Source organism: Triturus cristatus, chromosome 1_1 (genome assembly GCF_964204655.1).
Source record: "Triturus cristatus chromosome 1_1, aTriCri1.1, whole genome shotgun sequence".
Taxonomy (NCBI): domain Eukaryota; kingdom Metazoa; phylum Chordata; class Amphibia; order Caudata; family Salamandridae; genus Triturus; species Triturus cristatus.
This window is the reverse complement of record NC_140579.1, coordinates 266,805,824-266,820,910: the sequence shown is the minus strand read 5'-3', so window position 1 is coordinate 266,820,910 and position 15,087 is coordinate 266,805,824.

The following is a 15,087-nucleotide window of genomic DNA, read 5'->3' as shown; positions in this document are numbered from 1 at the left end:
TTCTTATGACACAATAGCTAATTTTGCCCCAGAATTAAAAGGCATCCTCAAAGTATGACCCTCTGTCTTTATCATATCCCATGGACCATCTTCCCTTCCTCATATTACTTCTAACACAATTTGTTCCACTTGTTCTGTTACTTCACAGATTTTTCTCAAGGTGTTCTGTGCCTAGCACACTTTAGCAAAATGCCCTCTTTTACCACCTTGCCTGTTGCACTGAAGGCTGGACACTCCTTATCATTGGCAAAATAACATTTAATTCCACACTTTTAACACCTGGTCTTACACTATCCTGTTTAAATTTAGAATTATCAGGATGTAGAGTTTTTGTTGTTCCCCCTAATAGGTTTTCTTTATCACCGTCACACAGGCCAACCTATGATTCAATGCTCTTTGCCACTTTGAACAGCTCATTTAAATCTGTGTCATGTTTAAGTCAGAGTTTATCCCTGACTTTTTAAATACCACAGCCCAGGATAAATTGGTCATGTTTTCTGTCTTCCAAATGTGGCTTGAATTCACAGTTGGTTGCTAGCTTCCTTGAAGCTCTTATATAATTTTCTACTGATTTCTCTGCCTCTTACTGAAATGAAACGTCTCCAATATAGTGTATACCTTGAGGAAATAACATATATCTATTTTGTTTATAAAAAAAGGTATATGCTACTTACCAGTATGCATCTGTTCTTGGCATGTAGAGCTGCAGATCTATACACTGTGCATAGCTCGTCATCTGGTGTTGGGCCCGGATGTTTGCAGTTCGTTTTTCCTCTTTGAAAGTCTTTGGAAGTCACGAGTTCGGTGACTCCTCCTCTGGTTCGTATTGCGCATGGGCTTCGGCTCCATCCTCAGATTGCTTTTCGCCAGCAGGGAAAGATGGAGCGTAGTAGTAACAGTAAAGAAACTCATGTGTATTGTATCTAAATAAGATAAGACTGGAATGGATACAGGTAGCCGGGGAGGCGGGTGGGCGTGTATAGATCTGCAGCTCTACATGCCAAGAACAGATGCATACTGGTAAGTAGCATATTCCGTTCGAGGCATATGAGCTGCTGATTATACACTGTGCATAGATTATATAGCAGTAACCAACCCTAGCGGCGACCACCGGCATTCGTTGCAGTTGTTTAAAACAGTGTCTTTAGTACAGCATGGCCTACACTAGCTTGTTGCTTGTTTTGCACATCTACACAGTAATGTTTTGTGAAGGTGTGCGGTGTTGACCATGTCGCTGCTTTGCAGATGTCATCTAGTGGTATGTTCCCTAGGAAAGCCATAGAAGCCCCTATCTTCCTTGTAGAGTGGGCTTTAGGGGGAACAGATAGCGTTCGTTTTGCTTTGTGGTAGCAAATCTGTATGCATTTTACAATCCACCTAGCTATCCCTGATTTAGAAATAGGGTTGCCTTTGTGTGGTGGGGAGAAGGAGACAAATAGCTGTTTGGTTTTCCTGAAAGGTTGTGTTCTTTGGATGTAGTAAAGTAAAGCCCTTTTAACATCCAGTGTGTGTAAGGCTCTTTCCGCAACTGTTTGGGGTTGCGAGAAAAAGACTGGTAATTCTACCGACTGGTTTAGATGGAATGGAGAAATGACTTTGGGTAGAAATTTGGGATTGGTGCGGAGTACAACCTTGTTGTGATGCATCTGAAGAAAAGGTTCCTGTATAGTGAGTGCCTGTATTTCACTAACTCTTCTGAGGGAAGTTATGGCCACGAGAAAAGCTGTTTTCCATGTGAGAAATTGCAGCTCGCATTTATGTAATGGTTCGAAAGGGGGTCCCATTAACCGTGTGAGGACTATATTCAAGTTCCAAACAGGTGAGGGTGGCACTCTGGGTGGAATTACTCTTTTGAGGCCTTCCATAAAGGCTTTAATGGCAGGCACCCTAAAAAGTGATAGGTACTGCCTGTTCTGTAAATAAGCAGCAATTTCAGCGAGGTGTAACAGAATGGAAGTATATGCTAGGTTACACTTTGTAAATGGAGTAAATAACATATAATGTGCTGTATGGATACATTTAAAGGATTGATTGCGTTGTTGTGGCAGTAAACAACAAATCTTTTCCACTTTGATGCATAGCACGCCCTAGTAGTAGGGCGTCTAGCTTCCCTGATAGTGTTCATGCAATCAGGGGGAAGGTTAAGGTATCCAAATTCTAGGACCTCAGGAGCCAGATCGCAAGGTTGAGTTGAGCTGGGTCCGGGTGCCTGATCTCTCCATGGTTCTGGGTTAGGAGGCATGGTGGGAGGCGTAGCTTTTGGTGTGGTACTACTGAGAGTTCCAGCAGTGTGGTGTACCACGGTTGTCTGGCCCATGTTGGAGCTACTAGGATCAGAGTTAGGGAATGCTGTTGTAGCTTTCGCACCACTAATGGAATTAGTGGGAGAGGTGGAAAAGCGTATGCAAATTTGTTTGACCAGTTCATCCATATCGCATTGCCTTTGGGCAATGGGTGTGGATATCTGGCGGCAAAGCTTGGGCATTTTTTGTTTTCGTGGGTGGCGAATAGGTCTAAGTGTGGATGCCCCCACTTCTGAAAGAACGGGTGAAGAACTTGTGGGTGAAGTTCCCACTCGTGGATCTGCTGTGTCTTTCTGCTGAGCAGATCTGCCACGGTGTTTTGTACTCCTGGGACGTGTTGGACTAGGAGAAAAATCTTTTGTGGAATTGCCCATCTCCATATGCTCTGTGCTAACTGAGAGAGCTGTGGAGAGTGTGTGCCCCCCTGTTTTTGAATGTAGTACATGGCAGTCATGTTGTCTTTGTGAATGAGGACTGCCTTGCCTGAAATCTGCACCTGGAAGGATTTTAGGGGGAGGAAGATCGCCAGTAACTCCAGATGGTTGATGTGGAGTAACTTCTGTTGCGGCGTCCATGTGCCCTGTGCTGTGAGATGTAACAGATGAGCTCCCCAGCCGGAGAGCGATGCATCTGCTGTTAGGATTATTTGTGGGACCGGGTCCAGGAACGGTCGACCTCTGGAAAGGTTTGTGGTGTTCCACCACTGCAGAGAGCGATGGGTGCGACCGTCTACCAACACCAGATCTGTCAGTTGTCCCTGGGCCTGGTTCCACTGGCGCGCCAAGCACTCTTGGAGTGGACGCATTTGGAGTCTTGCATGGGGCACTATAAAGATGCAAGAGGCCATCATCCCTATGAGCTGCATAAACACTCTTGCTGGGAGAGAGTGTTGACATAGGAATTTTTGACGCAGAGCCTGTATTTTTGCAATCCTGGCAGGATTGGGATAGGCTATGGCTTTTGAGGTGTCTATGGTGGCTCCGAGATATTGTTTTGTGTGTGATGGTACCAGGTGGGATTTTTGATGGTTCACCGTGAAACCTAGCTGGTGAAGTAGTTGGACCGTAGCGGCGGTATGTTGCACACATTGTTGGTAGGACGTGGCTTTTATCAGCCAATCGTCCAGATAGGGGAAGACGTGAATGGGCTGTCTTCTGAGGTGTGCAGCCACTACTGCCAGGCAGTTGGTGAAAACCCTTGGTGCTGTTGTTACCCCGAACTGGCGCACCTTGAACTGGTAGTGTTGTCCGTCCACCACAAACCTGAGGTACTTTCTGTGAGACTGGTGTACTGGGATGTGAAAGTACGCGTCTTTCAAGTCCAGAGTGGTGAAAAAATCGTTCTGGGAGAGAAGTGGAAGAACCTGTTGAAGGGTTACCATGTGAAAATTGTCTGAATGAATGTAGGTGTTTAGAGGTCTGAGATCTAAGATAGGTCGTAGGGTCTCGTCCGTCTTTGGGATTAGAAAGTACAGGGAGTAGACCCCTAAATTTTGTTGATTTATGGGGACCTGCTCTATTGCTCCTTTTTGCAGGTGGGAGATCACCTCTTGTGTTAGTAGCGCAGTATGTTCTTGAGACATAGGGCGGTGCCTGGGTGGAATGTTGGGGGGTGTAGATGTTAATTCTAGGCAATACGCTGACTGAATAATTTGTGTCACCCATCTGTCTGAGGTGATTGTCTCCCAGACGTGAAGGAAATGTTGTAGTCTGCCCCCGACCGGAGTGGAATGGTCTGGAGGGAGCGGGGGAAAGTCATTGGGCAGAAGGTGTGGCAGAGCGGGCGGTATTGGTTTTGCCTCTGCCCTTATTATTATTGCCTCTGTATCCGCCTCTTTGATAACCCTTCGTGAAGGTAGATTGAGGAGGGGATTTGTAGGACGTGGATGCACTGTCCAAGGAGTAGCCTCTGCCCGTGCCCCGAATGGAAGAACGGCGAAAGGAGCGCCTGGGAGTATGTGACTGCGGGGCTCCCATAGATTTGGCCGTGTCTGTATCTTTTTTCATCTTTTCGAGGGCTTCGTCTACTTTAGGGCCAAATAGATGATCTTGGTCAAATGGGTGATTTAATATAGAGGCTTGTACCTCTGGTTTAAACCCTGAAACCCTGAGCCAGGCATGGCGATGGAGAAGGACACTGGTGTTTATGGCCCTGGAGGCTGTATCTGCTGCATCTAGGGCACATCGTATCGAGGTATTGGTTATTGTTTTTCCCTCTTGAATAAGTTCATTAGCCCTAGTCTTGTACTTTTCAGGGAGATGGTGCATGATGGCCTCTAGCTCATCATAATGCGCCCTGTCGTATCGGGCCAACTGTGCTTGCGTATTGGCGATACGCCATATATTGGCAGCTTGTGACGCAGTGCGCTTCCCTGACGCGTCTAGGAGCTTGGACTCTTTGTCAGGTGGGGGCGCTTCGCCTAACGCCTGAGAATTTGAGCGCTTCCTAGCTGTAGATACCACTAGGGAATCCAATGGTGCAGGGCCTTTAATGTAAGAAGGGTCTGTGGGGGCGGCTTTATATTTCTTCTCTATCCGAGGGTTTAGGACCCTGGCCCTTTAACATAGGTAGAATGGCAGTGGACCTATGTGTATCGTCAAAGGTGTCTAGGAGAAAATCCACCTCCACTGGGTCGGTATGTAACTCCACCCCGTGGTAGTGTGCCGCCCGTTGTAATAAATGGTGAAAACCCAAGGAATCTTAAGGTGGGGATGGCCTAGATGGGTAAAGGTCATCCTGCGGGACATCTGGGATGTCCGGATTGTTATAATCATCCCATGGGTCTGGAGATCCAGTAGGGGTGGGATCTTGTGGCACATCTGCTGGATCATAATACGGGTCCCCCAAATCGTCTGGGACAGGAGACAAGGTGGGGGAACGATGAGGTGGAGGGGGTGGAGGTGGAGAGGGTGGAGGAGGTGGGGAAGGCACCCTGAAAGGAGAGGTAGCAATGTCCTTTCTCTTTGGAGGTGGAGGTGGAGCTGGCTTGTCCAAGTGTCTCTTTTTTTAAGACCATGTCAAGTGTCCAGTCTTTGGATCCTTGGTGAGGGTTTTTTCAAAGGATCCGGTGTGAAAAGCTCCTGCGACACTGGTTGTTCGGTCGGCGCCGTGCTTCCTTGGAACCTCCATTTTTTGGGTCGGTGCCGAAGAAGGCCTCGGCACGGGAGTGGCGGTGCCGGGGGCCTTGTGATGTTTGGTTGGCGCCGGAGGAGCAGGTTTCGACACCGAAGGGTTCGGTGCCAGGTTTGGTTTGGAGGTGGAGGACGATTTTTTCTTCGGTGCCGAAGGGTGTTTCTTGGCACCGATGGTTGGCTGGCTCGAGCCCGAGCTGCCGGAAGACTTAATAGGCTTCTTTACCTGGGGTGTGAGAAGCAGTGTCCTTGGTCTTGCCTAGGCCCGGAGGCGAAGGTGTGACCGAAGCCTTTTTCGGTATCGGCGTGGTAGGGGCAATTGTACTCACGACCCGCTGCGCCGGAGTGATGTCCTCCACATCTGAGTCATCGGCCTCGGAAGCGCTGCCGAGGTCGTCGTCCTCCTGTTCGATGTCCTGCTGTTCCGGAGCTTCGACGTCGGCCCCGAAGATGTCGACTGGAGCGGAGGTCGAGGAGTGCGCCATGTTGCGTCTAGCCCGTCGATCTCGAATGGTCTTTTTTGAGCGAAAAGACCTGCAGGCGGGACAGTCTCGGGCCTCGTGTTCTGGGAGAGGCAGAGGTTGCACACCTCATGAAGATCGGTGTGGGGAAACTTGGACCCACATCGAGGGCACTTCTTGAAGGGAGTTCTTTCTATCAGCCGAGACCGGAGCCGGAATAGGCCCGAAGGCCGCCGTCGACGACCGGAATCGAAGAAGTGCCGAAGAGAAGAGGAGTAAGATGATTTATTATCTGAAGAAGCTCGATGAGCGAGGATTTTTCGTCGATCGGTGAACTGGGTAATTCGGAACCGGAGCGCGAAGTATTACATCTGAGCCCGATGGCGGAAAAAAACAATCTGAGGATGGAGCCGAAGCCCATGCGCAATACGAACCAGAGGAGGAGTCACCGAACTCGTGACTTCCAAAGACTTTCCAAGACTGCAAACATCCGGGCCCAACACCAGATGGCGAGCTATGCACAGTGTATAATCTGCAGCTCATATGCCTCGAACATTAAGATTTTCAACATCTTCATTAGTAAGATCATGAAGATGCTAAAACACCTCCTGCCCCTCTGGTCCTAAGCAATACATTAATGAAGTAGATTTTCTCTCTGTCATTCAATTTAGCCCACGTCTTCTGGTGTAATGAGAGAAAACGTTCTTACATTTTCCCCACTTTAAGGTGGAATCCCTTTGTGTAGTCAAAAAACATGGAGGTGGTGTAACATTCTGCATAATCAAAACACAAATATCATACTGACAACAGAGACGTAACGGCTGGTGGATACAGAACGACAAATACCAGCAGGCAAGACTTTGTGACTTTGTATAGCACCCAAGGATTACTTGAGAAAATAGATTCTCAACTGACATACAGTACAGTTTCAACATAGATAAAAGAAAGCCTGAAGAGTGCAGCATATATTTTCAGATGTTCACCCTCCACTCAGTAATGTTTTGTTTCCTTTGAGTCAGAACACATTAGTTCTCAATAAAAACCTTTACTGTACAACAAGATGTGATTGCTGTATCCACCATTGAGTACAAGATTGAAGTATAACTGGCACTTGAATTTCACTCACTGCCACACAATTTTACCCGAAGGTAAGCCTAGATTGAGGACTGTATTTAGCACAGTTAGCATTGAGCTTTCACTGTTAACTTTAAACTTTTCATCAAGCAGCTCTCTTGTGCGGACTCCTCTAGGTTTCGTAGCAGCCCGTAGCTGCATACCACAATGTTGGCTCAGGAGAAGCCAAGCCTTGCGTTGTAACATTGATTCATCAGAATCCAAGCCTCACTTCAATGTCCGCTGTGATCCTATGCAGCAGTCAAAACAGGAGGCAATGACGCTAGAGCCAACAAGGTGCATCACATGAGCAAACAGCAAACCATGTGACATCGGCAAGTTGACTCTACACCAAGTGTCCGCTGACAGCCGCCAGACAAGGGAAAAAGACCCAGCACATGCGCTGTCATCTTGAGCCTTCAGTTGCATCAACGGAGCATGGGGATCCATTCAAAGGTAAGTATCCAGTAAAGGCCACTCAAAAACGTCTGCTAAATACAAGTGATTGTAAGCCACAGTACCTGCAAGGTGACTGTCTCCCTGTTTGTTAATACTGTTACTGTCTGTTGATATCAGAAAGATACCAATGTCCTCCCATATTCCTGTGCAACACAATGTAGATTCAATACTTAAGTTGAAGCAGCAAGCACCTTCTTCTAATGTACGGTAGACAAAGAGAAGAAAACATTCCAAACCATTGAACAAAATGCAATCAGGTAGCCAGCCTGAATTCCTAGTAGTGTGACACAGACAGATATTCAAAAAACTTTAGAATTATAACCCACTGCACAGAGTGAGGTGTCCACTTTGGGTTGGTATCCCATCGAAATTGTTGCTAGTGTAATAAAGGCCAACAAACTATTTGGAAACTTGATTAATGAAGTAGGTTTTTATTGGATAAAAGATACACCAGCCACCTGGTACCAACCGCCCTCTGCAAATACTCACCTCACCCTCCACTTCAACATTCCACAATGATGTCAGCATTAGGACAGATACCATTAGAGAGTCAAGAGGTTATATTACCACACATACCACTTAGATCCTCATCACGTGTCCTGATAAAATGACTTGGTAATACTTCACCCACTAAGCAGCTGGAATGAGGGAATCAGTGGGAAACTGTGTTTCTGTACCAATTCTCACTTTACCTCCTATTTGGGTGTGGTTTCCAATAAGATCTGTCGGGGTGAAAACTTGCAAGCCGCAATATTTCAGCATTATTTAGTAATCACAATGGGATAGTAACTCCCTTTATCACCTGTATCTAGATTACTGGGCCAATTGCAATGATGGCCAAAATGTTTTGCCTCAGACTATTGCTAAGTACTTACAGAAAATATTTAAAGAAGGACTGTATTTTTATTATACATCCTCCATTGGTAAGGCCGTGTCAATTTTCAATATCCTAGAGTCAATAGCACAATTCATTTAGTTCTTGCTTTTCTATTTATTAAACAATTATTTATTAGCATTTTTGCACAATGAGCAACAATTTAATTATTGGATTATATGTCACTACAGACAAAATGTACCGATGTACATAAATATCACGATCATCAAAGATATCTTGTGAAATGAAAATCAGTATAAATCATATTAGAGAAGATCCTCGCTCCTCATTGATTTAGATAATAGTGTATACTACATATGAATGTCCATAGTCTCTGATCGTGCCTGCAGTCCTTGATGGGTACATCCAGTGAATGATGTCACAATGTCTCAAAAACCACACATGCATTATCAAACAAAGAAATATTGCAGAATACGTATTGGTGGTGATAGGGATGCGGGATTGGATAAAGAGTATTGTTCTCTTCTCTTTACGACCCTTCTCAAGGGCCTGCTTAGTGTAGCTGGAAATAGATTCAGGCACCGGGGGCCTCGTCATCACCGCGGGATTCCTTAAAGGTACATTATGGCCTCAGCGATTAAACAGGAGATGTCACACCTCACAAGTACGGTGGCATATGTCCATATTTAAAATGACGGGCGAACGGCAGATGAATTGTTTCCAGCCAAAACACTAAGGCTGCTTTGATGCAGTTCTGTGCTGGACATCAAATGGAGTGCGTCGATGAGTACATGTTGCCTGCTCAGAAAATAATGAGCTGTGGGTAAATTGCAAGTGTGCTCATCTTTGCATCGAGTTCTCTGATCATACACAAACCAGAGTCCGGTGCAGCCTTTGCACCAAGGATGCAGCCTGTCGCAGCCTACTGTTCATGCAGTGGGCAGCCGCAGAGCATCGTTCAAGCTTCGGGTCGCGTCTCTCCTCTTGCACTCTAAGGGATCTGATATTTCAAACATCTATAATTGGTTAATTAATAAGTAAGAGATAAATAACTGGAAAAACACCTGAGTAGGTTTGATTGTTTTTACGTTCAGAGGACAGTATCGTCACACAAGATGATGCAACCCCAACGCCCCCCGCAGGATGTAATGAGGGGCCATTGAGTCTCCTTTATCTCACAGATTTTCTTTGGGGTTGGTCTGTATGAGAGCCCTCTGAAGGATTGGGGGGCTCTCAGAAGAGTTAAAGGGCCCTCTGAAGGATTGGGGGGACAATGCCTCCCTCGAGCTGCAGGGACCTGTGCTAGGAAAAATTTTTACAGCGAGGGAAACAGAAGTTAGCAGTGCCTAATTAGTCAAACATTAAATGCCAGGGTCCATTTCAGGAGGCCCCTGCAGCTTGTATCAGCCACTGCCACTGCCGCCAATGACAGTTCCAACATAACAAATAACCATCTCACTTCCACAAGTGGGAAAGTTCTGACTACTCCAGGTCACCCACAGCTATAAGAATAGCATTGGCAGCAGATACTGTTCATTTCTAATTATTATTGATTTATTAAACACTCTTTGTCTGCTCATCTCAAAATATGATGGACAGCGCCACCATGTGGTAGGTTGTTATTAAAGCCGGTGTTGAGAATAAAGTGCCCATGCTGAGCACCGGAAACCAGCAACTCAAATTAAGCATTGCATCTTAGTCTTAACAGATTGCCTAAAAAGTATAAAGGGTATAATTAACCTTCTGTTCTAGGAGCCACTTCCTTGTATGCCTTGCCTTTCTCTGTTTAACATTGTACTGTGGCTTATACTTATGTTCCTCCTACTCCATCCACTCTGAGTACGAACGCATCAACACAGAGGAGGAGGCAGCCATAATACATACAGATCTACTGTACCAGCTGATTAATGATGTTTCAAGAAATCATCATGTCTTGGGTAGCCAACTTTCCATTAACGCCTCACAAGACACTTAGTAAGGGTGGAGGCACACTGCACATGTGAAGACACTGCATGTGCAGAGAGACTTTGTGCACGCAGAGAAATCTGAAGACGATTGTTGAGGAGCATAGCTAATTTTTGGGGTTTCATTCTAAATTCCTTTTCTCCAAATCAACCAATCTTAAAAGATATAACTCGTCTGGGGATGTTGATCGAGTGTGACTATAATTCATACTGTATTTGAGCTGTAAACCCTAAATCTAGCATTGACTCCTCCCTGCTGCAAACTTTCAGAAACAAGTTTAGAAAATGAACAACTCTAGTATAAAAAATAGAATGAAATAGTCTTAAGCTTTGAAACATCAATGGTAACTATCATGTCCCTTCTAAGGGCAGCCTGCCGTTTGGCCTTGACATAAGAATCACTGCCACACCTTCTAGTGGACTAGTAGGAAACTTGGAATCAGGAGACTCAGTTTTTAATCCCAGCCTCCCGCTTGGTCGAACTGTTTGCTCTAGGCAATCGCTTTTTAAAGGTATTCCTCTGTTCTCTTTTTGGCAAGCTTGGGAACATTTAGATTCAATGGAAAAGCTGCTAGTAAGCATGAAGTTAAAAAATTGACTCGATAGTACCTGGGGTAGTGGAGAATTATCCAGTCTCATGGTATATTCAACAAAATGTAATATGGTGGCGTAGGAAATTGGGTTACTGGATGAGGGGGTGAAACATGCTTACTCTGCCCTTTTACACATTTTTAAAATTTATTTTCCAGATGTAGGGACTATGTCCTGAGTTTTGTAATGGATGCCACAACATATTGTTCATGTTGTGGCAGCCAGTCGGGTTTGATCAAGCCCTTTGAATTGAGCAATCAAAGCATATCTGGATAACGACGGTCCAGATAAGCACTAACGTTTTCTAGTGTTTAACCGCATCATGCCTACTCAGAGCACTTTTCTCAAATACTATGGAACAGATTTACAGTAAATAAACAAAAAGCACGTGTTCTGAATAAAGTTTTAACTTTCTGCCCAATTCAGTGTAATTCTGTCAGCCACTGTATTAGTATGAGAGAGAAAATGGGAATTTTGGGCACGCTCTCACTGCCCCTTTTTCTTGGCATCTACTTGACAGATCAGTGCAAAATTTTCCATGAAGAAGTCAAATTGGATTAAGTTTTTGGGGGAAAGTTACATGCAGATTTGTCAAAAGTTATTAATAAAACAAAAAATGCCTTTCCTATGGAAAGTCTGACCTAACTGTAATTACTCTGGCACTAGCGCCACAAAGTAATTTGTATAGTGAATCTGTAATTATCATTAGATCAGAGGATTTTTTAAACAACTTTGGCCCTGCTCAACAAATCTGCACAATATTTTACAAAGGAAATGTATGTAGGGCATGGCTAATTTCATGCAGATCTCTCAAAGAGCAGGCAAAAAAGAGGGTGTTTCTACCTCATCTATTTTGTATCACAGAACCCAAATCTCGCACGGGCTGACTGCAACAGAGAAACATCTGTTGCGGCTACTGTTACAGGCTTGCTTTCTGCTTCCTGGAAAAAATAAAAGGAGTCATAAGGGGTTGTGGGTTAGCATCCCCTGATCCTCAGGCAAAGGGAGCTTTTTTCAGTCAAAATAAAAAAGTTACATTTTTTCACTGGGTTCTTGGACTGTGAGGCAGAGTTTGCAGACTATCACAGCTCCAAAGTTCCCAAACCCTACTTCACATTTCACGAACCTCAGCAAGGATTTGTGGGCCCATTTTCGGCTTCTTCCCAGGAATGCAAAATCTAGCTCAGGATTTGCAAACCCACTCAGACTTGTGGCTCTATATGGGCCCTTCCACTAGGTCCGCGGACCCAGGAGCACGTCCGCAAATTCTACAGGAGAAACAACAAGGGCTCACAAGTCTGTGAGGGTTTGTGTGCCCAATCCCTGGTCTGCACATCACAGAAAAGGGAAAAAAGTATCAAAAAGAGGCCAGCCTTCACTTGACTGGTTAAAGGCCATGCCCAGGTGTTGGCCATCTTTGGCCAGTTGAGCCAAAGACCTGCCGCCAACCGCCTCTGTGCATGTGCGTAGCAGGGGCTGTCTGTTTGTGGCAGGTTGGAGCCTCCACCCAAACACACCAGCACACAGCCAAAGGCCTTGCACAGCGTGGCTGTCATCTACATAAGGCTTTTGCAGAGAGACAACCTATCCCCCTCAGTGCACAGCTGCAGGCCATGCAAAGACAGGGTTGGCAACTCATGGAAGGTTGTGATTTGTACCCAATCCCCGCTGTGTACAGATAAAAGCCATGCGCAGTGGGGTTGCCACCAACAGTAGGTTGGGATCCAGCCTGAGCCATGCACAGCCAAAGGGTGTGCACAGCCTGGCTTGGCCACTCATGAAAGGTTGGGACTTGCGCCCAATCCCTGCTGTTTACATGCAGAAGGCATACATAGCCAAAACACATCACCAACTGGGGTTGGCCACTCATGGAAGGTTGGGACTTGCACCCAATCCCTGCTTTGTACATATAGAAGGAATACACAGTCAAAAGCCAACCCCAGGTTGAGACTTGTACCAAATCCCCGCTGTGTACAGATAAAAGCGATGTACAGTGGGTTTAGCCACCGACAGTAGGTTGGGGCCTGTGGCTAAACCCCACTACGCATGGCCAAAGGCTGCATCGGGCTGAACCAAGCCCAAGCTAAAGGCCGGGTTCTACGGCCCACAACCACAGCACACAGAGATAGTCTGTATGCAGAGTGGATTGGCCACCTCTGGAGGTTTGAGCGAAGGGTCTGGCAATCCTTGCTGTGGGTTGGGGAGATGCAGTAAACCCAGACTTCTCATTGTTCAAGACAATGCGAAGTGAAGGATTGAAGCCTTTGGCTTGTTGATTGCAGAGAATGGCCAAGTCCTGGCCCTGCCGTCAACCACTATTGTGCACATCTGAAGACAGTGTTCAAAGGGGCTGGACGACCAGAGCAGGTTGGAGCCTGTGCTGAACTCCCACTGCACATGCCCAAAGCATGTGTGTGTAGCAGGGTTGGAAAACCATGGCGGATTAGCTGCAAGCACTGGCTACAGGTCAATGCCTACAGCCAAGCCCCACTATGAGTTGATGCAGTCTGTAGCCAGGCCCTCAGAGCAAACCTCACTGGGCCGTGGGAGCTGGACACCCAAGTCAGGCTGGGTGCAGTGCCTGACCAATGGCCAGGGCCTGCAGTCAACCCCCAATGTGGGTTGGATTCCTGCAGCCAGTGGACAGGCCCTATGGACAACCCCAGTCAGAAGCTAGGCACACCAGTGGTTGGCCTCCTGTGAACTGAGCCTGGCATCAGGAATGGCCCTGAAGCCAATCCTTGCTGTGCATGGCCACGTGCCATGCACATTTGGAGCTGGCAGCCCGGAGAGGTCTGGCATAGGCCAAACCCTGTGGATAGCGCTCGCTGTGCATCGCTGAAGGCTGCGCACATAGAGGCTGGCAGTTCGCAGATGGTTGGCCTATGGCCAGACCTTTCGGCAACCCCCACTGTGGGCATCCAAAGGCAATGTGGATGCAGGGTCTACCAGAGGCAGAGCACAGCAGCCCACATCAGCAGCCGGTTGGCCACCCATGGAGGGACTAGCACAGGCCATTACCATAGATCAGACCATGCAGTCAACCCCCTCTCCAGTTTGGCTGCCTGCGGCAAGTAGGGTATCAGAGTATGACCGCAAGCCAGGCTCTGCAGTGAACACCGCTGTGCACAGCTTGAGGTTGTGCAAATCAGGGTTGGGCACCAGTGGCCGGTTGGACACAGGACTGCCTATGGTCCAGGCCCTGCGACAAAGCCCAGCTGGGCACAGCTGAATGCCTAGAGCAGTAGAGGCTGTCCACCTGCAGATGGCTTGGGGCAGGGCTTGGCCAACTATTTCAAGCTGGCAAGATGGATCCTACTCCTTTAGTCACGACTAGAAAGAGAAACAAGCCTTTGCAATGCAATAGGTCTAGCATTTGAGAGTTTAAGCTATTGGCATTGTAGATGACAATGCCTTTTATTTCTCTGTTTTAAAAACCAACACATAAATAAAAGGAAGTGTAATTTACAATGGCAATAGCTGAACCCTCACAAATGCGAGACCTGTTGCATTGCAAATGCTTGTTTGCACTGGGACAAATCACCAGAATGTGCTTAATTCTGGTCAGGGCACAAGTCCTAAAAAAAGAAGTGTGGGGACGCTGACGTCACGACAGAAAGTGACGTCACGAAAGGTGGCTTGCACCATCAGACTTATTGCCTCCCCTCGCTCACCCCTTAGATGCGATTGCATCAGAGAAGCCAGCGCGTGAGCAGCGTTCTGAATGAGCTCCGATCTCGCCACAGAGAGGCCAAAGAGTGAATGTGTGGCTCCATGTGCTCCAGTTATCGAGCTCCCGGTAAAATAAGTGGGGGACGCCGTCCACCCGCGTGGAAACCCGCCTCGAGCCCTGATTCTGGTGCTTTAGGGAAACCGCAGATGTTGTGATTGTTACAAGAGAGATCAGTGTGCTACATGAAAATGCCCTCTTTTACCTATCATATTGTATTGTGTGCCGAAGTGAAAGAACTGCCTGAACATTGATTTATTGACTGATAGTGCTTGGTTTATGAGCTATACGTTTCTAATCGCACACGTCGTCTCCGAGTAAACCTTGGGGTGCTTGGCCTCGCTAGCCTGAGGGGCAAGGGGAAAGATTGATGCTCAGTTTTCGGCTCAAATGTATGGTTAAGCGCCACAACACAATATTAAAAACGTCCAATGGTCACAATCTGAGCCCAGTATCCTGCATCTGCCTTGGGATTCCTGATAAATATCCCGCATTGAAGC